The 25,316-nt window shown below is 37.6% G+C and overlaps 2 protein-coding genes across 4 annotated transcripts in view; both read right to left on the bottom strand.

The window, feature by feature from the left end:
- The window catches only part of LOC116658005 (60S ribosomal protein L29-like), an 801,314-nt gene that overhangs the window by 689,361 nt on the left and 86,637 nt on the right, over positions 1-25,316 (bottom strand). The gene's annotated exons all lie outside the window — the stretch shown is intronic.
- The window catches only part of ASIP (agouti signaling protein), a 72,670-nt gene that overhangs the window by 11,276 nt on the left and 36,078 nt on the right, over positions 1-25,316 (bottom strand). The window contains exon 1 of one of the 3 annotated variants that reach the window (XM_006190779.2): positions 12,351-12,536. The exons of the other annotated variants lie outside the window; for them this stretch is intronic. The gene's annotated coding sequence lies outside the window, so the exon portion shown is untranslated. Of the gene's footprint in view, positions 1-12,350; positions 12,537-25,316 lie in introns of those variants that run through there. 3 annotated transcript variants of the gene reach the window in all.

Raw genomic sequence — 25,316 nt, 5'->3', positions numbered from 1 at the left:
GGAGTGTTGATGTATGTGCATGCCTGTGTATGTGTGTGTATATGTGTGCATGCACACATGAGTACTAATGTGTAAGGGCTCTGATTGAGGGAATATGGGAGATAGCAGTGTCCAGAGCATCTCTGAGTATGGTAAAGTGAGGAGACAGTGTATCAGTATACAGTGCACTTGAATGTACACTGCAGACATCCTCTTAGCTATGGCATTGGGGATAGCCTGATACCTTAATCCTTTAGGGTCAAGGCCTTGGTCCCCAAAACAAAGGATTATAATCTCCCAGTGATGGAGGATGGCTAGCCACCTATTGGACAGAGGTATAGTGAGAAATGAGAAATGAGGAAGAGGTGAAGGCAGCAGAGTCTTATTGAAGACAGTGAACAATATGGGCTGCTGACCATTCTAGGTGTTATTGAGGCACAGCCCTGACAGTCTGCCCTGTGCTGATGGTACCTGTGAGGGGAGCCAGGGTGTCTGGGCAGGCAGCAACCTGGCATTGCAGGGGAGGAGACTGGGTTCAGTTGATTGTAATAGTGGCTTCCATCAGTCTTCCCAAGTGCCAGTGGCTAGGGACATGGATGTCTGAGTGAAGCTCATCTTTGTGGAGGAGAAAAGTTGCTAGAGACAAAGTAGTGTTGGGTAGGGGCCCAACATGAAGGAGCAACTCACACAGGCTACTGGTGATGGAGGAAGACTCTCCCTTGACCAGTCATTTGGAACAAAACATATTCTCTGGGAGAAAGGGAAATTATAGCATGAGGGAATCTTAACCTTTAAATTATCTGCAAAATTTTCCTCATATATATGTTTTTCTGGGGAGATCCATAGCTTTCTCTGGATTCATAAGGGGGTCTCTGGACCCTAAAAAGCTCAGAATCACTCAGTTTCTAGGAGCTAAAATGGAAACATTATGTTCCTGTAACCTGACTGGGGATCATCCAGAATCACAGGCACATAAGAAAAAAGGATATTGGCAGTTTTTTTTTCTGTTCAAGTAATAATTCATTTCTATAGTTGGGAAAGTATGCTTGTTAGAAGGGGTACATCATTCCAGACCATAGAATATAGACTATAATTTATAATATATTAAAGAAATACAATATTGAAACAAACTGAACAATTTAAACAATGTAGTTCCATTTGTGAACAAATTATCAAAACACCCTATAATGTGTATATATGCTTATGTACGCAAAATAAAGAAGCCTGGAAAGATACACATTAAAATTTTAATACTAATTACTTCCTAGGTGTGGAATTGAGTATGGAGGGTGAGGTAGAGACACACACTTCTTCATGTACTCTGTATTTGAATTTTTTTACAAGCATATTATTAGTTTATAATAATAAAAAAAGGAGGATAGAAATAAAATACTGGATGCTGCTTGACATATCACCAAAGGATTTAAAGAAACTGAATAGAGAGTTATATTTAAATTGTGACAGGGGAGGGTATAGCTCAATGGTAGAGTGTGTGCTTAGCATGCAAGAGGTCCTGGGTTCAATCCCCAATACCTCTATTAAAAAAATAATAAAATAAGTAAAGAAAAAAGAAAAAAATAATAAAACCTAAATACCTCCCCCCTAAAACAAATAAACAAACAAAAAAGTAAAAAAAAACCTGTGACAATGAGACTGGGGAATTTGCGGGCCCCACCCGACATTTTATAACTCAAATTCTGGGTGCAGTTTGCTCTCAGCACCTACTGCTCTGTCACTAAAATGTCAGGCTTTCTCATGGCGTATCCTCCTGTTACCTGGGGCCCCTTCTTTGCCTTGAAACACTCTTAAAGTCTATTACTCTTCTGGCTTATCAGCCACTGTTTCTGATATGCTAAAACTTGTGAGAAGTAACACACAATTTTTGTTCTGGTTCAGTGTTTAGTTTCTCAGTCAAACTAGATGTACCAAACATTGAGGGTCAGGGCCAGAGGAGAAATATCTCTCGTTCAAGGTTATCTAGATTCCCGACACCAGATGTTCAGCAGCTGCATAAAGATCCCACTGCCTTACACATCTTTCACCCACCTGGAGAGCTGGTGATATGCCTCCATGACAAGCACCTGGCAGGGCTGAGCTTAGGGGGCTCCACTGAGGGTACTGGCCCATTCCTTAATGTTTACTCAGGTGAATTAGTGATGATAATTTCTAGGGTAGCAGGAGAGTGGCAATATGTTTTATCTACTTAGTTTTGTCCTAGAATAGACAATCAAGCAACAAATATTTTTTGAATGCCATAGGAAGACTTCCCTGACCACCCCTTCCAGGGGAGTTCATTATTTTCTCCTCCTTAGACTGTATTGTAATGATTTGCTCATTTGCCTGTCTCTTTTAGACTGAAGACTCATTAAGGGCAGAGCCTGTGCCCTAGTCATCTCTGTGCCCATCTCCTCCCTACTGCCCCCTGGCTCTAGTGCCTAGCACCATGCCTAACACAACATGAATTTCTCTCAATTGAATCAATTTGCTATATGTTCAGTATAGATGAATGACATAGTCCCTGCCTTTAGATGGCTTTCAGTGCTGTAGGGAAGACAAACAAATAACAAAAAAATGAGAGAAGTACTAGAGTTGAGGTTCAAGTAAAATAAATGACTTAGGAAGGAAGAAAAAAAGAGTGGTTAAACAGTCAGGTTTTGGTTGATTTTGTGAGTTATTCTTGAACAAGGACCTCTCTAATTTCCTTAGTCTCCCAGTTTTGGGCTGTAGCTCCTGGAGCACTCAAACCTTGTCTCTGGCTCCTTTGGCCATATCTGCCCTCTCTCTCATGGTTCTATGTAGCAGACAGGGGCACCTTTCCTCTCCAGCCTCTGCTGCCTTTCCCCTTTGGCAGTCTCCTTGAATTTCCTGCCTTAGAGGGTGGCTTCCTTTTACAGCCATCAGGCCACTGGTACCCAGATGTGCACAGTCAAAGCTGAGATTTCTATCCTATTTTAATCACTTATTTCCCTGGAGCTTTTCTTAAGAAGTTAGATCTTATACTGGGAAGATGATTAGGTCCTGTGCTTCCAAACCATGCAAGTGGCCTGGGGTTGTGGAAGTAGTGGGTGTCCTGAGTCAGAGGTACAGTTACCAAATTCCTGATCCTCTCCCAAGGGACAGTTCTAGGCATTTCATTACTTCTTTTCCAATAAAACAGGGAGACCAATCTCTTCCTCATTCCTATCTCCCAAGATGTAAGTTACAATTAGACTATCTAATTTTCGGGGCTCTGTGCAAAATGAAAATGTGGGACCACTTGTTAAAAAATCAAGAATTTCAAGGAATATGTTAAACTTAGCAAGTATCAGGCCCCCTTAAGTGTAGGGTCCCATGCAACTGCTCAAGTTGACACCCATGTAGTCAGCCCTGGTTACAAGACTGAGAAAGTTGACACTGATGGTGTGACATGGTAGCTACAGAGAAGTTTCTGCATTGGGGAAAACATTAAATTATACTCAGTAGTTTTAGCATTAAATTATATAATGATGAGATGGCTTCTATGCATTGCCTGCAGCTGTCTTACTAATACTCCAGGCATCAGACATCTCAATGGAGCATGTGCCAAAAAATGGACCTGTGTTCCAGACACAACTCTGCCAGTAATTCACTATGTGACTTCTGGCAAGTAGCTTTCTCTCTATGGGCATCTTTTTCTTCACCTGCACAAGAAAGGATTTGTATTAGATGTTTAAGGTCTCTTCTAACTCTAATTTGCTATGATTCCAAATGAGCAGCATCCCTTTCAGAGAGGCTGTAACACATTCTGTTGAATATTCCTTCTGATGGTAAGGTTTGACCCCTGAGAACAAATTTGATTTCTGGAAATAGACAATGATTTGCAGCCAAATCTGGTAAGGATAGCACTGTATGGCCTAAGTCATAAGATTTCATAAGTTAAAAATGATTTTAATTTAAGCTGATATAATCAGAAATAAGACAACCTGTTGAGTGTTTTTCCTCAAAGTTGTAACCTTGAGAGGCCATTAATTCATTCTCATGCTACAAGTTGATTAAAATAACTTCAGAATTCCAGACATGACTTCAGAGGCAATTTTATAAAGTCATAAAAGAAAAAGCACCATATAACTTAATAATCATTTTCATCATGGGGTGGAAACCTGTTTCAATTGAGGACCAGAGATATGCACCCAAAAAGGAATCAAGAGCCTTAAAGAAGAAGTAAATTTCAATTTCAGTTAGTCTTCTTTTTAAAAAAAAAATATATTTAGGAGAGGAGCATATAAAACGTTAAACTCACTAAATTTTAGAATTAATGAGAAGAGGATAAAACAGGCAGAAAAACAGAGAGGAGAAAGATAAGTAGGGAGAAAAGAAAAAAAAAAAAAAGAATTATGGGGATTGGATTTATCCCTGGAGGGTATAGGGAACTCCAACTTAATCTGTAATTTTCTTTTAATAAAAAAGACTTGAAGCAAATATGATAATAAATAAGGATGATTTTGGGTGGAGATTACATGAAATTTCCTATATTTAAAAATATTCTCACAATATAAAAATGGGAAAAAAAGAAGTAAATTGTACTCAGGTCTGGTCTGTGTATCTCGTAGATCATGGACCTTTGAGACGTTGATTAGGGTTCAGAGCTCTTAGGTCTTTAGACTTAGACTTTCTCAGAGTGGGGCAATTATTTACAGCCCAGCCAAGATGTTGGTTCTGTTTTTCTCTGAATGAGGAGACTCTCTTTAACCAGAATAAAGCGTAGTTCATCCCATACACAAGAGCAGGATTGTGACTAAGTGTTGCTCATCCCTCAGTGGACTCTAGCCTGCCAGGTGGGGAGAGGAAGGGAAGGAAGGAAAAGGCAGCGCCGTCAGCATCAATTAGAATCAGCTGTTGTCAGACACAGGTTTATGCTTGACCTCCAGCATGCCTCTCTACAACTATGCATGAGGAAAAGAGGGCAAGATAAGGGCAGAGTTGTGCATTTCTGGACTTGTAGCTTCTAGTTTGCAAATGAGAGTTTCATTCACCTTGTTTAGAATGCTACAGCCATTCACCATCTCCTCCAAATCCTACAATACTCTTAGAAGCCTGTTTAAGTCTCGCCTCCACCAGGCCCATTGTTTTGGCCTATTTCTGGGCTCTTGTCTTCTGCCAGACAACAGGGGGCGCTCTACCCAGGGATTACCTGGATTGCCATCTCTTAAAATTTCCATGGAAAACCAGTCCTACCCTATGTTGCTCCAAATCCCTCTACCTGCTGATCCAGGCCACAGGGTCCAAGATTAACAATGTTTCCAGTTAATGCTTTTCTTTACACAACTTCTCTCTGCTACTCTGTGTTCTATGGGAAGACAGAGTGGGATAATTTACAGAATAGAATTTAAGCCACATTCTGACTTAAAATATCTTCCCTTAACTAGCCACGTTTCAGAGCATGTCTTAGGAGCCACAGGGATAAAGCGCACTCTCAATCACAGTTAAGTTGGTAGCAGTTAGTGTTACTGGATTACCTACCTAAGGGCAGACCTCTGAGAAGGGGAAAGAAGAAGAAAGAAAAAAAGAAAGAAGTGATGTTAAGTGAAAGATTCTGCTGAGAGTAGGGATGAGACCCCAAAATGGAGAAAGGAACTGATGAAAAAGGCCCAGAGAAGCCCTGGCTATAAATTTTGCTCACTTCTCAAGACTGCTTTCTTGTGAATGGGTCTGAAGAGTTTGAAAATATAAAGAATACCCAAACAGAATGGAAGAATAAAATCACTGAAATGAATAACCTACTGGAAGGAACCAAGAATAGACTAAATGAGGCAGAAGAATGGATCAATGAGCTAGAAGACAGATTAGTAGAACAGGAAAAAGAAAAAAGAATGAGAAGAAATGACGATAATTTAAGAGAACTCTGGGACAACATGAAGCACACTAATACTCACAATTATAGGGGTCCCAGAAAGAGAAGAGAGAGAGAAAGGACCTGAGAAAATTTTTGGATAGATAATAACTGAAAACTTCCCCAGCTTGGGAAAGGAAACAGTCACCCAAGTCCAGGAAGCACAGAGAGTTCCTCACTGGATCAACCCAAAGAGGAACACACCAAGGCATATAGTCATCAAATTGACAAAAATTAAGGATAAGGAGAAAATATTAAAATTAGCAAGAGAAAAACAACAAATAACTCCCATTAAGGTTATCAGCTGATTTTTCAGCAGAAACTACAGGCCAGAAGGGAGTGGCATGATATATTTAAAGTGATGAAACGGAAAAACTTACAACCAAGAATACTCAGCATTCAGATTTGATGGAGAAATCAAAAGCTTCACAGATAAACAAAAGCTAAAAGAATTCAGCAGCACCAAACCAGCTTTACAACAAAAGTTAAAGGAACTTCTCTAGTCATCAAACCTTAAGAAAAGAGAACAAAAAGAAGAAAGAAAAAAAGAAGACCTACAAAAGATTGCTTTGGCAGTTTGGGGTCTTCTATCGTTCCACATAAATTTTGGAACTGTTTTTTTTCTATTTCTGTGAAGAACGTTGTGAATATTTTGACAGGGGTTGCACTGGATCTGTACATTGCTTTGGGTAGTACGGCCATTTTGATAATGTTGATTCTTTCAATCCAAGAGCACAAGATATCTTTCCATTTCTTTGTATTATCTTCAATTTCCTTCATCGATGTTTTATAGTTTTCAGAGTATAGGTAACTTCCTTGGTTAAGTTTATTTCTAGGTATTTTGTTGTTTTTGATGCAATGTTTATGCCAGTTATAAAATTCTGGTTTTTGAAGTGAAAAAAGAAGTGAATGAAGGGCTGCAAATGGCAAAATATCCTTCTTTCTTATGGGTGATTTGTATTCCATTACATATATATATGCTACATCTTCTTTATCCATTCATCTATTGATGTGCACTTAGGATGCTTCCATATATTGGCAATTATAAATAATGTTGCTGTTAATAGCAGTGTGTATGTATCTTTTTGAATTAATTCTTATTTTGTGGTTGGCTTTATTTCTTTGATAACTATGTAAGTTTAAAAAGCTAAAATTCTAAATGTTCTTAGAAACAATGAACAGTACATATATGTAAATTTAAAAATATGTGCAGTATATTGTGTATATGTATTTACATGCAATATATTGTATATGTGCAGTCAGACTATAACAATTCTACCTAATAAGACTTAAAAATGGAAAAAAAACCCAAAAACAAAAGCCAAAAAAAGGAAAAGAATATTAAAAAGTACATACATTTAACTGAATCACTTTGCTGTACACTTGAAACTAATATTGTAAGTCAACTACACTTCAATTAAAAAAAATTAACATTAAAAAAAAAGAAGAAGATAGACAAGGCCAACTGAGCATGAAAAATTCACTAACTTCTGAAGTTGTTTGTTCTTGCTCTCTGTCTTTGGTCAACCCAGTTACCAAAGCTAGGGTTAGCTTTGCTTAGCAGTTTAGCAGGGATTCTGAACCTCTGGGACTGTTGCCTAGACAGCTATAAATGTCTCTTAGTTGACATCCTGCCTCCACTCTTGTTCTGTTCCATCCCTTCCCAAAATAGTAGAGTGATTTGGTGGTGGGGTGGGGTGTACAATTCAAATCACGAAACATCCCCTGCTTAAAACCTTTAATTGCTTCCCATTGTTCTTGAAATAAAATCAAAGCTTCCTGCAAAGCCCTATTGTTATTCTCTCTGACCTCATCTGATAGACTCTCCCTCTCAGTCACTACGTTCTAGATATGTTGTACTCCTTTCTGTTCCTAACATGTGCTAAACTCTTCTCTTCCTTGGCCCTAATGTTCATTCTTTGGCATTGAACTTGATATTTTCAGTTCTTCGTATGGCTGGATCATTGGCCACCTTTGGATCTTTGTGCAAATATCACCTCCTTCTTTGTCCATTCTATCTAAAAGTGTCCTTCCCCAATTTCTATCTATCCCATCATCCAATTTCTTTCATAGCTCTTATCACAATTAACAATTATCTTTATATTGGTTTTCCTTATCTTGTAAAATTTAAACTTCCCGAGGGCAGGGACCTTGTTGTCATCCATTTTACTACTTTCACTACCCAGCAATGCCTGGCATAAAGCAAGCACTCAATAAATATTTAGTGAATGAATGAATGGAAAAGAAAAGAAAACCAGCAACAGAAAGTCCTCAGATCTGTTGGTCCCTTTGGGCCAAAAGGAGAGGTTACAAGTTAGGTTTGATAGTGATTCAATGTCTTTTCCTCGGCCTTTTGTTCTGTCAGACTGCAACTTGGACAACCCTTAAATTTCATCAGCATCTCTTATTTGGGTGCTAGGATAGTCTCAGAATTCTGGCTTTCTTAGTATCTTTGATCTTGCTTTTGATCAAGAAAGGTAAAATAAATAATCTAATTTGTGGATAAAAGTGACTAGCATTGGGGCCTGAGATGGGGCTATAAGAATCATAGGACTTTAGAACTGGAAGAGATCTTAGGGCTTATCTTGTCCAGGGAACTTAAACCTGGCTATGCATTTGAGTCATCAGGGGAATATTTTGCCCCCGTGATAACAGTACTTTGTTAAGATATTATTTACATACAGTAAAATGCACCAATGTTAAGTATCCAGCTTGATGCATTTTAACTTACATATACACTTGTGTAACCACCACTCAGATCAAGGTATAGAACATTTCTTCCATTCTTGAAAGTTCCCTTGTGCCTCTTTCCAGTTAATACCCATTTTCACCCCTCAGAGGTAATTTCTGTTCTGACTCCTACCACTATAGATCAATTTTGCTGGTTTCTATACTCATATAAATGGAATCATAGTGAATAAAATCTTTTGTATCTGATTTCTTTTGCCCAACATAATGTTTTTGATGTTTTATCCATTTTGTTGCATGCATAAGTAGTTTGTTCTTTTTTTATAGCTGATTAGTATTCCACTGTAAATATATCACATTTGTTCCTCCATTCTCTTGGGAAGCTTTTACAAAATATGAATCCCACAGCCTGCAGTAGGCCCACTGAATTCAAATTTCCACGGATGGAGCCTGAGAGACATAGTTTCAATAAGCTTCCAGGCAATTGTGGTGTACAGCCATGGGTAAGAAACAATGATTTTGTCCATCCTCTCTGGTTCTACAGATAAGGAAACTAAGGCTCAGAGGAGGAAAGGGGTTTCCCAAGCAGACACTTGAATCAGTAAGAATCAAGACTAGACCTTCTTCCACTGTGCTACTCTTTTCATTGTTAAGACAACTCGAGTTAATTAGCGACAAGGGCAAAGACAAGAATCATAACAGCTTCCATTTATTGTGTACCTGCTATATGCCAGGCTCTGTTCTAGGTATATTATATACATTTAATCCTCTTAACAATCTGCATATCACAGCTGAGGAAACTGAAACCTGAAACCCAGAGCAGCTCAAGGGATAGAGGTAGTGAGTGACAGAGAGGAGTCAATCCCAAGTCTTCCTGACTCCAGAGCTACACAAGGTTAGTACCTTTGCATGCAGTGCAGAGGAAAACTACAAACTCCTTGCTTTGGTGGCCTGTCATCCTGGCCCATTCCAGCTTACTACTGTAGAAATAAAAACAAAATACTATTTACTCCATTTCTCAAACCCTGGTTTTTAGAATTCCTTCACTGTTCTGTCCATTCAGTGTTCTATCAGTGAGAGTTGCTGACTGTCAGATTGACTAAAACTGTGCCAGCTATGGGGAGGGTAATGTAATCACTAGCTCTTCCTCCTCTACTCTCCCTAGGGATGGGGACTGCAAATGCTGCCAGTGGGTCTGTCAGGGATGTTTTCCACATCTGGAAAGCAAGTTTCCCAAAGTGGGGAGGGTTTTGACTCTTTAATCAGGGAATAAACTGATCCTAGCAATCAGAGACTGGAATGAGTCGGAGATAACATCCGCTGCTTGAGATGCTGAACCTGGAGTCCTGAGAGTCCAGCATGCTCTGTTTTTCAACAGTGAGGGAGTCTTGGAAGTATAAGGGACCAGCTAGCTGAGGAAGGTAGAGACTCCTCTTTTATAGCTAGTGGGGTTGGGGGAGCAGGGTGGGAATGAGGGGGAAGAGAAGAAAGCTTGTGGATACTGACAAAGACTCTCTCCCTGACCAAACTTTAGTTAGGCTCCTCTGAGCCCTCTTCTCAACTAGGCCTTGACCTTGGCCCTCCATTCTGTCTTTGGCCTGCATAGTCCTGTTTTAGTAAGAATCCTGTCAATTTTGTGAGAATCCCCCAACTGTTGATATCTGATAACTCTTGATATCTAATCAAGGTTCTCATTATCTACTTTTGATGTATAAATATATCTTTAGCAAGAATCCCACTAAGTCAGTTTAGCAAGAATCTCCTTGCCCTTGATATCTCCTCTTAGTAATTTTCCACCCACTGACCCTCTGACTCAAGCTCATTGGCTAAAAATTCCCAACTGTCTGCTGTATTCGGAGTTGAGCCTGATCTTCCTCTCCTATTGCAATATCTCTATTGCAATCGTCTTGAAAAGTCTTCCTTACCATTTTAACAGGATAATTTTTTTAACAATACCAAAATGATTTGATCTCTTGGGCTATATCTATACACACAGACTGATTTGAGTGTTGTGACTGAATTGACTAGTCTCTTTCAATGCCTAAAAGACAACAAATTGAGTAATAGTCTAATGGCAGTTGGAGGTCTTATGTGGACAGCCTGCTTCAAGAATCTTCTTCTGAGACCAAGAACCACGTGTCAGGCCCAGGCTCTGCCTAAGGGGCCCTAAGTTAGAATTTGAGAGAAGGCTTGAGGCTGTGTTCCTCCTCAAAAAGCAGGACACAAATCATCCAGGCAACTGCTTATCAGTATGAAATCTGTCTCCCTAATGGACTGAATCAGGTGTCAAGAGTCCAGCCTTCCCAGATACGCTCTCCCATAGTGTAGGAATACGATGCTTGTAGGAGTAGCTAAAATAATTACTTTAATCTCCTGACATCATTCCCTTCAGCCTGATTTAGTGCTCACCACTCAACAAAGACTTCAGGGACTTGACTGATTTTGGTTTTACTCTCCTCCAGAAACTACTTCTCTCCCTTTTCTTTGCTGGGGTAATCACACTGTCTTCTGGTCTGAATTCCTTTTACTTGGGGTACATTCTGCACTCATTAAGCATGTAAAGCTGGGCAGATGGTCTGCTACAGCTTTCAACAAGGAAGGAAGGGAAGAGGCTTTGATGTCAGAGAAATTTTCTGCAGAAAGGATCAAGGCAGAACCAAGGAAATACAGAAGAGCAAACCTTAAGACTACCCATGTGTTAGAGAAACTTTATATTTCGTGAACATAGGAAAGGTTTTGAAACAGACATGTGTGAAAGTGTTTTTTTGGAGTGGTTCAAGATTTCTTGATCCCACAAAGGCTTCCAAAATAACCAAATAAAACCAAAAGTGACCCCAGATGTGCCCATCCCTTTAGCCTCCTAGAGCATCTCCAGTGTAAATGGCTGATCAAATGGCCAATGTTGCTGAAGCAGAGCAAATGCAACCGCAATTGAAAATATTAACCCAAGCTTCTCCCTAGTGGGCATTAAAATGTGCCAAAATGGACATCCACTCTGAGCAATCAAACACTTAGAAAGGAAAAGGAAGATATGCAATAAACAGAAGTTTGGTTTCTGTTTTTGCTCTTGTAAATATGAAATGAACAAATTCCTCACAGACAGACTGTTCCCAAATTCCAAATTCTGCTCTATGAGAGTCCTTAAAAATCTGAGATTACAAGTTACTTTCTGAAGACATCTTAAAAAGTGCTACAATGTGATTCTGGAGTCAGGATTGAGCTTTTAAAGTATTTCTTTCCAAGGTGTTTTGTCTTGTTTTGCCTGCTAGAAAATGAAAAAATCAGAACTAACTAGTTAGCAAAAGGTAGATTGCCTTTTTTATGCCAAATTCCTAAGTACTGTAACCCACAAAGTGAAACAAATAAATCTGTTTAGCTTTCCTGAAACTAAGAAATGAGGGATTGTCAACAAGTTCTTTAAACTTTCCAAAGCAGCAGAAGCTTCACTTACTCTGCAAGCATACTCATATGCTTCCCCTCAAAGAGTGGAGGCCAAAGGAATTTTTTCTCACCTTGCAGCAGAGGAGGCTTTGGGGCTTGTCTGTCTGCAATTTTAAAGACAAGAACAAGAAAACAAATAATCATACTACAAAAATCATTTTAAACGTCACTCTATCTCATAGGCAGAAAGAGTCTCACTGATCCTCAATGGAAAGAAGAAATATTTCATTATCAGAAAAGCAGCAATAAGCAGATCAGGAAAGCAGGTTTTACAAAAGAAGCAAAAGTAAAGGGTAGCACTTATTTTACAGAGGGGATCTTTAGCAATCCAGGTCATTTGAAACTTAAACCTAGAGGAAGAGATAAGAAAAGAAAATTGTCATCTCCTACTTACAGTGCTCTTTATCAGCCTCTCTAAGGGAAGCCAGAGCTGAGCTCTTCCCTGTCCTTACAATAGCAGAGACAAGACGTGTTTCTGTGAGATTTTTAGAATTCTGCAGGAAGACCCAGTAGCTGGCCTCCCCATCTCATCTCTTTGCTTTCAGCCAAGCAGACTGCCTTCATACTCATCCCAGTGGCCACCAGCCTTGTGTTCTGGTCTTCCTATATTTCTCCCCAGTCTTTGGAATTGGAATTGGTGTTGACACTGACGTTAGAAGGGGTTGGAAAGGAAGTGGTTGTGTGAGGATACTTATGGGTAAGATTTAATAACACTTTAATTCAGAGTGGATCTCAAGAGAGAATGAAACTTTGCCCTAATGAGTTAACCTGGAAAAACAAATCCTGCCAAAGAAGGGTTTAATTCATTTTCTTTCAGAAATTCTGGGTGGGCTAAGGAGCACTTGGTAGAGAAGTTAAACCCTAGGTGGGCAGATTGTGAGGTCCAGCCTGCCTTAAGTAAAATCTCTTTGGGAACTTTCAATATTGGTCTTATAATTTTCAAATTTCTATGTAAATTTTCATCAGTTGAAGGGCTGCCCTTCTGCTGACTCTGTAAGTTATTAGGCTGTGGCTCTCCTCTTCTCATTACTCACGGGTTTTATTTGAACAAAATAGAATTTACAAGGACACAATTTATGACCCCTTAGGTGATGTGAGGTCTTGAGGCTCTGCAGAAGAGAGCAGCTTAATGCAGGGTCTTTCATTGTCTGTTTTAGTGGGGATGGTATTAGAAGAGTGTGATAGCTCTACATTGATTCATACTTATTTCTAAGAAACAACTTCTTTTTGGTGGTTTATAGAGAGAGGGGCAACTGGAAAGAGAAGTGAATAAGAAGTCAGGAGACCTGGATTCCAGTTCAGGTTTTCTTACTTTCTCTCTGTGATCTTAGGCAAGTTACATGAACTGTCTGAACCCACTATCTCATCTGCCTACTACCCTGGGCAAAAAAAAAAAAGATCAAATGAAATCAATGTGGACACCTTGAAAACTGTGAAGCACTCCACAAATATTAATGTTTTCTAAAGTTTAATTCATTGTATGACACACAAAGTAAGTTTTTCAGATAAATAAAGAGTTTGAACATGGAATTGGGAGGAAGAAGCAACATACTGAATCTGATGGATATTAGGTGATGGGAATAGAGGGTCATGGGAAGTAGGGATAAGTGGGGGACAAGAAGAAAAAGAGGGAAAGAAAGCATAAAAAACATAAAATTCCTAGAGAAAGGTTTGGCTCTGGTGATGATTGGGGTTTATGATCCTAAAATATAATCCTATTCGAGTATGCCACAATGGAATATAAGTGAACAATGAAAAATTATTTCCTTAAAAGTAATTAGCCAACAGGACAAATAAAAGATGTCCAGCAGGCAAAACCATGAATCTTTGGGGGAAAATCAGGATGTGAAACAGACTGTGTAAGAATGGTAGGATGTGGGAAGGAGTGGTGGTGAGGGTGAAAAGTCGTGGGACCTGGTTCCTGCCACTGACTCACACTAGGCCCTTGAACAAACTACTATCTGGTTGCTTCCCTAATCAATACAGACTGACCCCAAATCCTAAATGAGAGAATTAGACTAAATTGTCTGTTAAAAAATTCCAAACAAACAAATTCCAAACAAAGTTACTTATACATGACTTCGGACAAGTCACATAAACTGTGTTATATTTACCCATGTGCTTACCACAGATGTTAACATTTTCCCTGTATTTGGTTTAGAAACAAAGAAATACAATGCTATAAATATAGCTCCCCATTCATTTCTTCTCCTTCTTGCAGAAATAAACATTATCCTGAGTTGGTGAGAACCACCCTATATTTTTATACTTCTATGTATATGGTTTTATAAAAACACACAGAAATGTTTTGAGTGTTTTAAATATTTACATAGTTTCATACTATATGGATCTTATGCATTTTGATTTTTCAGCAATATTGTACTATTGAGAAGTGGTCTAGCCTGGTGGTCAAGCACTAAGATTCCAGGGCAGACAACCTTGGGCTCATATCCTGTCTCTGCCATTACCGGCCTCATGATCTTGGGTAAGTTGGTTAACCTCTCTGAGTCTCAGTTTCCCCATATGTAAAATAGGGATAGTAACAGTACTAACTTCACAGGGCTTCTGTGAGAAATAAATTGAAACATATAAAGCTCATAGTATAATGCCTATACATAGTAAGCACTACGTGTTTGCTACTATTATTTGATATTTATCTATGTGGATACTTAAAGATTTAGTTTTAGATTTATCTATGTAGATAATTAAATCTTTAGAAGTATAGATAGTTAACTACTATACTAGAGTTTTAATTCTAAAATAGTATTTCCTATAGAGAGGCAGTTAGGTCAGTGGCCATCCTTGAATATGATCTCTGGCATAGGTGTGAGAATTTTTCTAGGGAACTAGGACAATCTCCTTTAGGTCTGATCCAACTCTAAAAATTATGACCAAATGAGAACCTGTTATGATCTAATGGGCTTAGACTCATTCTGATCTTCTTTAGACCTCCTGGATATGGTCATCATCTATTCATTTTAGCTGAAAACCAAGAGAAGCATAAATAGCTAATTTCCTTAGTACTATTCTGTTTATGTTTGAATTGTCAAGGTTAATTATTTGTTTGTTTTTATAATATCTTGTCTTCATTAAATCCATGAATGCTCATAGGTAAGTAAATGTTTATATTTTCGTGGTGAATTGGATTTGCTTATCAGAGACTTAGAATTAATCAAAATACGCTTGAACTAAGACTTGTAATCCAAGCATAATGATGACTCCTCATAATAAACTATGAAGAGAATACTATAAATGTAATCTTACCTTTTTCTATTCAACCATTCTAACAACACTAAAATTAATAATATATATTACCATATGTGTATTAAAAGGCTTTTCACCATCAAATAAATAAATAAATAAATAAATAAATAAATAAATAAATAAATAAATAAATAAATAAATATTTAAGATCATCTGGAAGTACTATAGTATGACTATCGACTCTGACTTCAGGCTATAAACTTTCTTTTCAAGAGGAAACATTCTATTTTCCTTCTGTACCATTTCAACTCTTCAAAGGCAGTGGGGTTGAAAGGAAAGAGCAAGTGCCAGAAAACCTAGGTTTGAACTCCAGTTCTGCCATTTACTAGCTCGTTGTGTAATTTTGGACAAGTTACTAAACCTCTCTGAATCTGATAAGGGATATCTTGCGGTTTTATTGAGAGAAATTCATTCACTTAACAAATACCTATTAAGTAACCATAAACAGCTCTAAGCATAGTGCCAGGCACTGTTTAATAAGTATTAGTTTCTGTTCTTTCTCAAAGTTTGGTGAGGTCTTATGGAAATCTTCTAATGCATTACATTGGGTTTTTTTTTTTTAATTGCTCTTGGTACAGGTATAGATAATTAAGCTCTCTTTCCAAGAGTATTGACATTCTGTTAGTTTTGAAGACACTCATGGTTTTCCTACATTGGGTAGTTTAGTGAGATCTCTCAAGAGGCCACTAGCTGGTTTTCACAAAAGGGCTATAATATAAGTAACCAGATGACTACTAATAAGTATAGTATAGAGTTTAGGAAGTTCTCCAAGTTTAAGTGGCATGTCACAGGGTTATGATGACCTGATGGGAAGATGCTTGTGAACTATCTCTAAAAATTCTGAAATGCTGACCTAGAGCACGGTACTTCCAGGAAAGATTCTGAATAGGTGATGGGGCTGCCTCATTCAGGTTACAGTTCCGTGTGTGGGGAGATATGCAGGGCCCATGTGCCTGCCTGTGGTGGTGATGGCACTGTTGCTGCATCATATCTGGAACTTATTGGAATAGTTTTTCTGGGGGCAAGACTGCCTCTGAGGGCTGTAGACATCTCTAGTATCAGTTATTCTACTTTCATAAGATAAAATGAGAAGCGTGCCTCCTTAAAAAATTTCAAAAAATTTTTGGAAACTTTGTGTATGATTGTCTATTCTTTGAAAGTTTGGTAAAACTTACTGTCCCATCTTATCAGAGTGCCTCATAGAGAATATGGTAAGATTTTTAAACTACGGTCCAATTTCTTTAATGGTCATAGAACAATTCAGGTTTTCTATTTCTTCATCAATCAATTGGAATTTATCTATTTCATATATTTTCAAATTTGTTACCTAAAATTGTATTATTCTTTGTATCTATTTAATCTCATTAACACCTGTCCTATCACCTTTTATCATTTATAATATTGTTTATTTTTACATTTTCTCTTGTTTACTTAACTAATTTTACCACTGGTATTTCCAAAACACCAAACTTTGCTTTTTCCAATCTTTAATGTATGTTTGCTTTCTTTTTCATTAATTTCTGCTTCATTATTTTTTTTCCTTTTGCTTTCTTTGAGTTTATTCTGCTATTCGTTCCCCTTAACTTCATATGTTGGATGCTTAATTCTTTCATTTTAAGACTTTCTTCCTTTTTTCCCTGTACAGCTATGAATTTCCCTCTAAATAGTGCTTGGTTGCATCCCACAAGTTTGGATACATAGTAATTTTACTACTGTTCAGTTATAAATATTTTCTAGTTTCCACTATAATTTCTCTTTTAGCCTATGGGTTTCAAAATTCCTAAATATGTGAGGTTTTTCAAATTTTCTTTTTATTATTGGTTTCTAACTTAGTTACATTGTGGCCACATAATGTGGTCTGTGTGATATTAATCCTTTAAAAATGTGTTTAGCATCACCTTATGGCCTGGCATTTGTTCAGTTTTCATAAATGTTCCAAGGGCACTTAAAAAATATTTTCTGCAGTCTTTAGGAGCAATGCTCCCTTTTCTCTCAGTCCCAGAGAATGTCCCCTTGATCTCCAGAATCTTAGAGATCACTTAAATCACAGCTGTGGAAGAGGCAGTTTTTCTTGATGCCAGGGACTCTTTGGTACTTAACTCTAGAAAGAATTATTTCCCAAGGATGATACTAAGCACCCTTTTGCCAGACATGTTACAGAGTCAATTTAGTCTCATTCAGGCCCCACATTTTCTGCCTTAGTAAATATTTACACTGTTTCCCTTTTTATGTTTGCAGATTTCAGACTCTACCTTGCCCCACTCATGGTCTGGTCCTTTCCTCAGTGGCTTTGGAGGAAGCAGATTTTCACAAAAATTTCTGTGGTTATTGTTATTCAAGGAAATAACATGTAGTGATATCCAGCACTATGCCTAGTATTAATAGATGCTCAGTAAATATTTGCTGAGTGGAAAAACTAAAAATGCAATGTTAAACCTGCAGCTTATTTACTAAAAATTATAATCAAGACAGAAGATCTCATTTAAATAATTAATAATTAGAATATAAATTAATTTAGACATAAATGTAATTCACAAATTGCTTAGTTATTCTTTTTTCACTGAGAATACAAACTAGCTATTGTTCCATCTTTAGGCATAGAATGCACACATGTCACACACACTTACAAGACGAGTGACAGCGGATTAAATAAATATAGTGAAGGCATATCGTAATCTGGGGTTAGAGTCTAAAGTCAGTATATATTGTGAAAATTGCCCTTGAAATCCCTTAGGAAGATGCCACATTGTCTTAATATATTTTACACAGCCAGTTTTTCCTCCAGTGTTGGAACAGATTGCTCTTACTTCAGTTAAGTACCAGATTAAAGAGTTGGTTTGCATTTAGGAGCCATGATCCTTTAATCATTAGACTCACAGCTAGGTAAGAAGCTCATCAAAAAGAATTGAGACAGTGTGGGGAAATAGCAGATTTCTACCTCTCATTTCATACTCATAATAACATTATTGAGTGAACAATGGAGAAATCCCCAACACTGTTTAAGTCCCTCCCTCTCTTCCTTCTTTCCTTCCTTTTTGCTTAGCAATATGAAGGAGTTTGTAGTTTCTCTGTAAAGAGGCATCTTCAGGCAGCTTTAACGTCTTTTTATGATACAGAGTCTTAACTCAAAAGGACAGATCTTAGGTGAGAGCTTTTCTGACACTAGGGCAGGTAATAAACTGAAGCAATATTTGGACTGGGTTGACTTTCCTGAAGGTCCAAAATCACACAAAGCAAACACCTAGGTTCTCAAAGAGTTCCAGTACATTAATTCATTCAATGTCAACAATTTCAACAAATTAAAATATTTTTTGAGCACCTATTTTGCTTCAGGCATCTTGGGTACTAGAGATACAATAGTAAACAATTCAGACAATTGATCACTGAGGCGATCATTCAATCCTTTTGGCAATTGTTGCTTAATCCTTCACTACACTGCAAACTCCTCCTTTCTTACATTGCTCAGGAAAAATGAGTTAATGGCAGTTTAAGTGATATAAATAGCAATCCAAGACTCAGGTTACCATCTTGTAATTCTTACTTACTAGATTTTTTCTAGAAAGATCTGCATACAGCCTAACCCAGTAGTAATAATATTACCAGCTACCAAATAGTGATTTCTTACTATGTTCCAGTCACTGTGCTAAGTACTCTATATATCTCATCTCAGTTAACTCTCACAATGACCTTATAAACTTGTAATTATTCTCATTTAATAGTTGAAAAGACAGGTACAGAGCAGTTTGACTTGTTTTGAACTATTTCAATACACTGCCTCTCAAGTTTCTATTATACCATATAAAGGGAAACTAGTTGTTAAATTCTTTATAGGTGTGCAGCCCAGGGCTCATCCTATTGGCAAAATAAATTACAGAAGATAAAATGGGAATATAGAACATTACTGATTTTAGAAGATTTTGTTCCTGATATCAAAGAGCTCATTTCCCATCCTCCTAAGATGGGTCAAGGAAATATTTCGATGTAGAAATAGGAAAAAAAAGAAAGAAAGAAAGAAAAAAGAAATAGGATTATAGGGGTTCAGTGTGACCCTGGGGTCAGAATGCAAGTCAGAGTCAGGGCTGAGATTCAAGCCTCTCAGTGCTAAAGTGGCAGTCACTCTTCTCTCCCTCTCAGAGGACCTCAGTGTTGCCCCAACCTCCCATCTCTTCATTTCTACCCGATCCCCTCATGGCTATTCTATGAACTCCAGAGGCATCATAGAGACCCCAGTCTGATTTTCACTAGGAAACAATGGGACAGTTTGAGGGACTTGCCTTGGAGCCTCTGCAATCTGAGGTTTTGGAGAGTTTGGATTGAATCTGAGAGCAAAAGAAAAATTCCATTTCCAGTTATAAAGGAAAATCTTTAGGGAATGGTTTTATGACATCTCAGGGACAACTGGAATGAGGGGCCATCTATCTGAGGCACAGACCATTTGACAGACTTCCACCACAGACATTTTCTTGTTTCTATAGAACTAACTGACTCATAAATTGTTGAAAGATTCAGTGCTATGTAATGAATAATAGGAACTAATACTACCACTGGGTTTCATGGGTATTATGAACTTTTTAACTGATTGGAGATGCCAGATACACTGTGGTTTAATGCTACTGTTTACTACTTGAATTCCTATAGTAGTTGCACGTAGAGGCATAATTAGTCTCAAGTAGTTTTGCCTGGTTGTTGCCTTTTTTGTTACCTACTTAACACGTGTTCTGACTCCTTATACTGGGTTACGGCTCCCCAGTATACATTCTCATGGCAACCTGCACTTTTCTTCCTTAGAGTGAATAAAATAATTAATTTGTGTGATGTGTTCAATGCGTATATTACCCTCCTAGAGTGTAAGCTCCACAAGGGAGAGCATTTAAATACATTGTTTGCCGCTGTATCCCTAGGTCTTAGCACAGGTCCTGGCCTCAGAGATGCTCAATTAATGTCCAGTGAGAAGTGAATGAATACATGATCTGAGAAGAATAGAATTTAAGAACTTAGAGGGACTTTCAGAGTCTTTTTATTTTAGTCCAACCTTTCGTCTATAGAATAGAAAAATGAGTTCCAGAGAAATATATTTGCCCATTGTCACATACTGTTGTTTGGAAGAGTTAAGACTAAAACTGGTCTCTAAATTACGCTTTCTCAACTTTATTGTACTTATAGTTAATTAAAAGTTTTAGACTGAAGGCATCAACCAGTAATTATGGATGTGGTGGGTTGCATAGTGTTTTCCTCAAAATTCATGTCCACCTGGAACCTCAGAATGTGACCTTATTTTTTTCTCAACTATTTCCTGCAAAACTGTTTTCTTCCCTTTTGATTCACCAAAAGACCTTCTATATATATAGTTTTTTCTCTAAGATGTAAGCAGATCCTGTGTTTAGGATGGTGTTTTGGGATTTACTAAAATGTTGGATGTCAGGCAACTTGCTGAAGTCAAGATAATAACATACTAACTAAAATAGACTGACAGTTTACTCTGCACCAGGATGTGTGCTAAGTATTTTTATATTCTTTATCTCATTTAATCCTCACAAAAATTCTAGGTGTTGTTATTTTATAGATGAGGAAACTGGAGTTTAGAGAGATTAAGAAACTCATTCAGAATTACACAGCTATTAAATTCATGGAACTGGGATTCAATACCAGGTAATCTTATTCCAGAAACTTTTCTCTTAAACAGCATACCACAAGAAGAAAAGCTCCATGCTATCATTTCCGTTACCTCAAATGAAAGTTGCTTTATTTTTTTCTGGTTTGGATAAGTTGATATATTTATACATGCTCATTATAAAAATCATACAATACATAAAAGTGTAGGGAAAAGTGAGAATCACTAGAAATCTAGTACCCATAACTAGCTATATAATTATTTGAATTTATTTTCTTCCAATTATCTTTCTATGCACACACACCCCCTTAAAAAAAAGAGAGGGAGGATCATGCTACAAATAGAGGAAATAGTGTAGTATAGTGAGAGGCTCAGAATTTAGGCTGTGGAATCAGCAATATTCAGTTTATGAGCCTGAAATTTTAAACCAGTCCCTGCCTCAGATTCTTTACCTGTTAAATGCAGATAACAGCAGCACCTACCTCACAGGGTAGTTACGAATTTCAATTGCTATGTAATATTCCCTATTTATAAAATTTTTGTTTCTAGTTTTTTACTATAACAAAAATACTGTGATTAGCAGCATTGTTTACTCTATTTTAACAGCCTTTTAAAATATAATTGATATCCAGCAAACTGCACATATTTAAAATTTATAATTTGATACATTTTGGTATCTGCTGAAACCATAACTACAATCAAGATAATAAACATATCCATCACCATGAAAAATTTTCTCCTGCTTCTTTTAATCATCCTTCTCTGCCCTCCCCTTCTCCTACTCAACCCAGTCCCCAGGTAACTACTGATCTGATTTCTGTCACTATGGATTAGTTTTCATTTTCTAGAATTTTATATAAGTGGAACTATATAATACTCTTTCATTTATGGCCAATTTCACAAAGCAAAATTATTTTGAGATACATTCATGTTGTTGTATGTATCAATAGTTCATTCTTTTTTATTGCTGAGTAGTAATCCCTTGTAAGAACATCACAAATTGTTCATCCATTTATGTGTTGATGGAAAATTGGGTTGTTTCCAGTTTTTGGCTATTACAAATTAAGCTGCTATGAACATTCATGTACAAGTTGTTGTATGGATACATGTTTTCATTTTTCTTGGTTAAATACATAAAAGTGGAATGTCTGAGTCATTTACTACATATAGGTTTATTTTTTAAGGAAACCACCACTTGCTTTCAAAGTGGCTGCATCCTTTTACATTCCCTTCAGCAGTATATTAATTGAGACACTCCTCCAGGTGTCCCTGGCAATCCTGTATGTCTTGCTGGGTATGTCAAGAGTGCAGGGCCCTGACTGTCCTTTACCCAGGCTAGTTCTCAGGACTGTACTTACAGGGAGCAATCTTGAGGGATGATGTAATGTCATCATCTGTGACAAAAACCAGGCTTGCTTACTACTTGCTATAAAATGGCAGGTTCTTCAAGCTCAGGATTCTTCTGTTATATAAGCCACTGCAAGCACAGGCACCCATCTGGGTCCCCTGTGTGACTCCCAAAGTACCTGAGGGGCAAGGGAAGTCATGTATACATGCTTCATGTTGCCTGCAGTGAAGTACTTTGTTTTTGACCCAAGAGTCTTGGGTCTTCTGCCAGCATCCATAAAACTGTAACACATGAACTTATTAGCTTGTGTGAGGTAAAAGAAAATATTTGCTGCTACTTGCAGTAACATGGATGGACTTGGAGGGCATTATGCTAAGTGAAATAAGTCAGACAGAGAAAGACAAATACTGTATGATATCATTTATATGTGGAATCTAAAAAAATACAACAAACTAGTGAATGTAACAAAAAAGAAGCCAGCCGACTCACAGATATAGAGAACAAACTAATGGTTACCAGTGAGGAGAGGGAAGGGGGGAAGGGCAATATAGGAGTAGGAGTTTAAAAAGTACAAACTATTGGGTATAAAATAAGCTACAAGGATATATTGTACAACACAAGGAACACAGCAAACATTTTATAATAACCGTAAATAGAGTATAACTTTAAAAATTATGAATCACTATATTGTATACCTGTAACATAATAAAAAAGAAAATATCTATATTGGTCTCTGTACCATCCCCCCTCCATCTTCTGGCACAGAGTTCTTAAAACTCTTGTAATTTCCTAATTGATAAGAGCACAAGGAGCATCTCTTGCTCTAATATATGGTCTTTGACCATGTACCTGACACAGGGCTCCTAAAACCCTTACAAATTCCTAAGTGATAAGAGCACTACAGACATCTTTTTTTCTAATGAGGTAACTCTGGGTGGGCTCCTGGATGGAGCTTTATGTTCTGCTGGCCTAGATGTCTTAGTCTGGCGGGGGTGGGGGTGGGGGTGGGGGGGCTGCTTCCACCAGGAAACATAACAATAAATCCACTGAACTAGAAGTTAAGACTACCACTCAGCCACCTTGAATTCTTCATGCCTCTGAATCAACAAGAAGGGAGTTATTGTACTGGTTGGCATGATTGATCCTGACTGCTAAAAGGAAACTGGACTACTACTCCACTATAATACCTTACTACAACTCCAATCTGTGTGTGTGTGTGTGTGTGTGTGTGTGTGTGTGTGTGTTTGTGTGTGTGTGTATCTCATATTGGTACTGTTTCTCTGGAAAGCCATGACTAATACAAGTATCATGCTGTTTTGATTACTATAGCTTTGTAGTAAGTTTTGAAACTGTGAGTGTGAATCCTCCAACGTTGTGCCTCTTTTTCAAGATTGTTCTGGTCATTCTATGTCCCTTGCATTTCTACATGAATCTTTGGATCAGTTTGATAATTTCTGCCCAAAAAGGCAGCTGGTATTTTAACAGGGGTTGAGTTGAATCTGTAGCTCAATTTGGGGATTATTGCCACTTTAACAATATTAAGTCTTCCAATCAATGAACTCAGAATGTCTTTCCATTTGTTTACATCTTCTTTAATTTCTTTCAACAAGTTTTTGGTTTCAGTGTACAAGTCTTGCAGTTTTTTATTAAATTTATTCTTAAATATTTTACTCTTTTTGATGCTACTATTGTAAATGAAACTTTTATTAATTTCATTTTGTTTTTTTTTAATTCTTATTTTTTATTTAAGTGTAGCTGATTTACATTAGTTTCAGGTGTACAGCAAAATGATTTGGTTACACATAGACATACTTATATATATATATTTAAGATTCTTTTCCATTACAGCTCATTACAAGAAACTGAATATAGTTCCCCATGCTATACAGTAGGTCCTTGTTGTTTATCTATTTATTATGCTAACTCATGATGTACAGAAATATAATTGATTTTTGTAACCTTGCTGAACTTGCTCATTAGTTCTAAATAGTTTTTGTGTGTGTGGGTATTCCTTAGGATTTACTATGTACCAAACCATGCCACGTAGAGATAGATAATGTCAACAGAGATAGTTTTACTTCTTTATCTCAACTCTGGATGCATTTCATTCTTTTTCTTGCCTAATTTCCCTGGCTAGAACCTCCAGTACAATGTTGAATAGAAGTAGTCATGGAATGGACTTTCAAAAAATTAACACAAAATAATTTCCAACTGTTACCTCTTTCAGCTCTTCTGGTCCATCTATCTTAGAAAGAAGTTTGCTTATGGAATGTGGCTATCTTTAGAAAGGAATCATCTCCTCTTAGCTACTTACTGGCTCAGGGTGAATGGGGCGAAGAAATATATAGACCTATCTTGGAAATACAGGATTCTGCCTGACCATTCTTGGGCATAATATGCCGTTCTTTACCCTAACGGCAGCTCCAGGTCAGCCTGGTTGTTACATCCTCTAAGGGGCAAACCAGCCAAAAGGATGTATGGGGTATTCAAACTTAGTTCTGGTTCAGCCACCTGGATTCTTTTGTTAGACTGACAGGGTTCTAAATCACGAGAACAATGACTACTTGGTTGGGTATACTACTCACTAAGTCTTCCTACTGTTGCGCAAGCAGGCTAAGGTGGGTGACATAATGTGTCTCTATCGATTTTTTTAAATACCCTTGTCCCACTTGTATTTGACCCTTTCAGATAAAAAGTTTGGTGTGAATAAGGGAAGAATTGGAGAAAGGGTAAAGTTACAGCTACTGCGATAGGACACACTGATTTTTTGTGGCTATGGAAGGAGAGCAACAGCCTCAGCACCCAGAAAAGGAAAATATTAAGCCCTAAGAAATGTGGAGAGTTGAGGAACAATTAATGTTCCTTTTGCCCAGCGACTTGGCAAAACAATTATAGATTGGTTTCAGGCAAACTGTCATCAAGCTGAAAATCTCATCTGCTGCTGGGTTTATCATCCTTGTCCATGTGCTATGAAGATGGAAAACTCATGTGGACATGACACTGTACCTTCTGTGCCTGATGCTATCAATGTCAGCTCCTAAAGGTGGACCCCTCCTTCTATGAGTATGCAAACACACAGAGTGACATAATCATGTTTCAGTCTCACTGGTACAAAATCATATGCCTCTCCTAATGCC

This window comes from Camelus ferus, chromosome 19, assembly GCF_009834535.1.
Source record: "Camelus ferus isolate YT-003-E chromosome 19, BCGSAC_Cfer_1.0, whole genome shotgun sequence".
In the NCBI taxonomy this organism is placed as follows: Eukaryota; Metazoa; Chordata; class Mammalia; order Artiodactyla; family Camelidae; genus Camelus; species Camelus ferus.
Note: the sequence above shows the minus strand (reverse complement) of the source record. Positions and strands in the feature narration are given on the sequence as shown.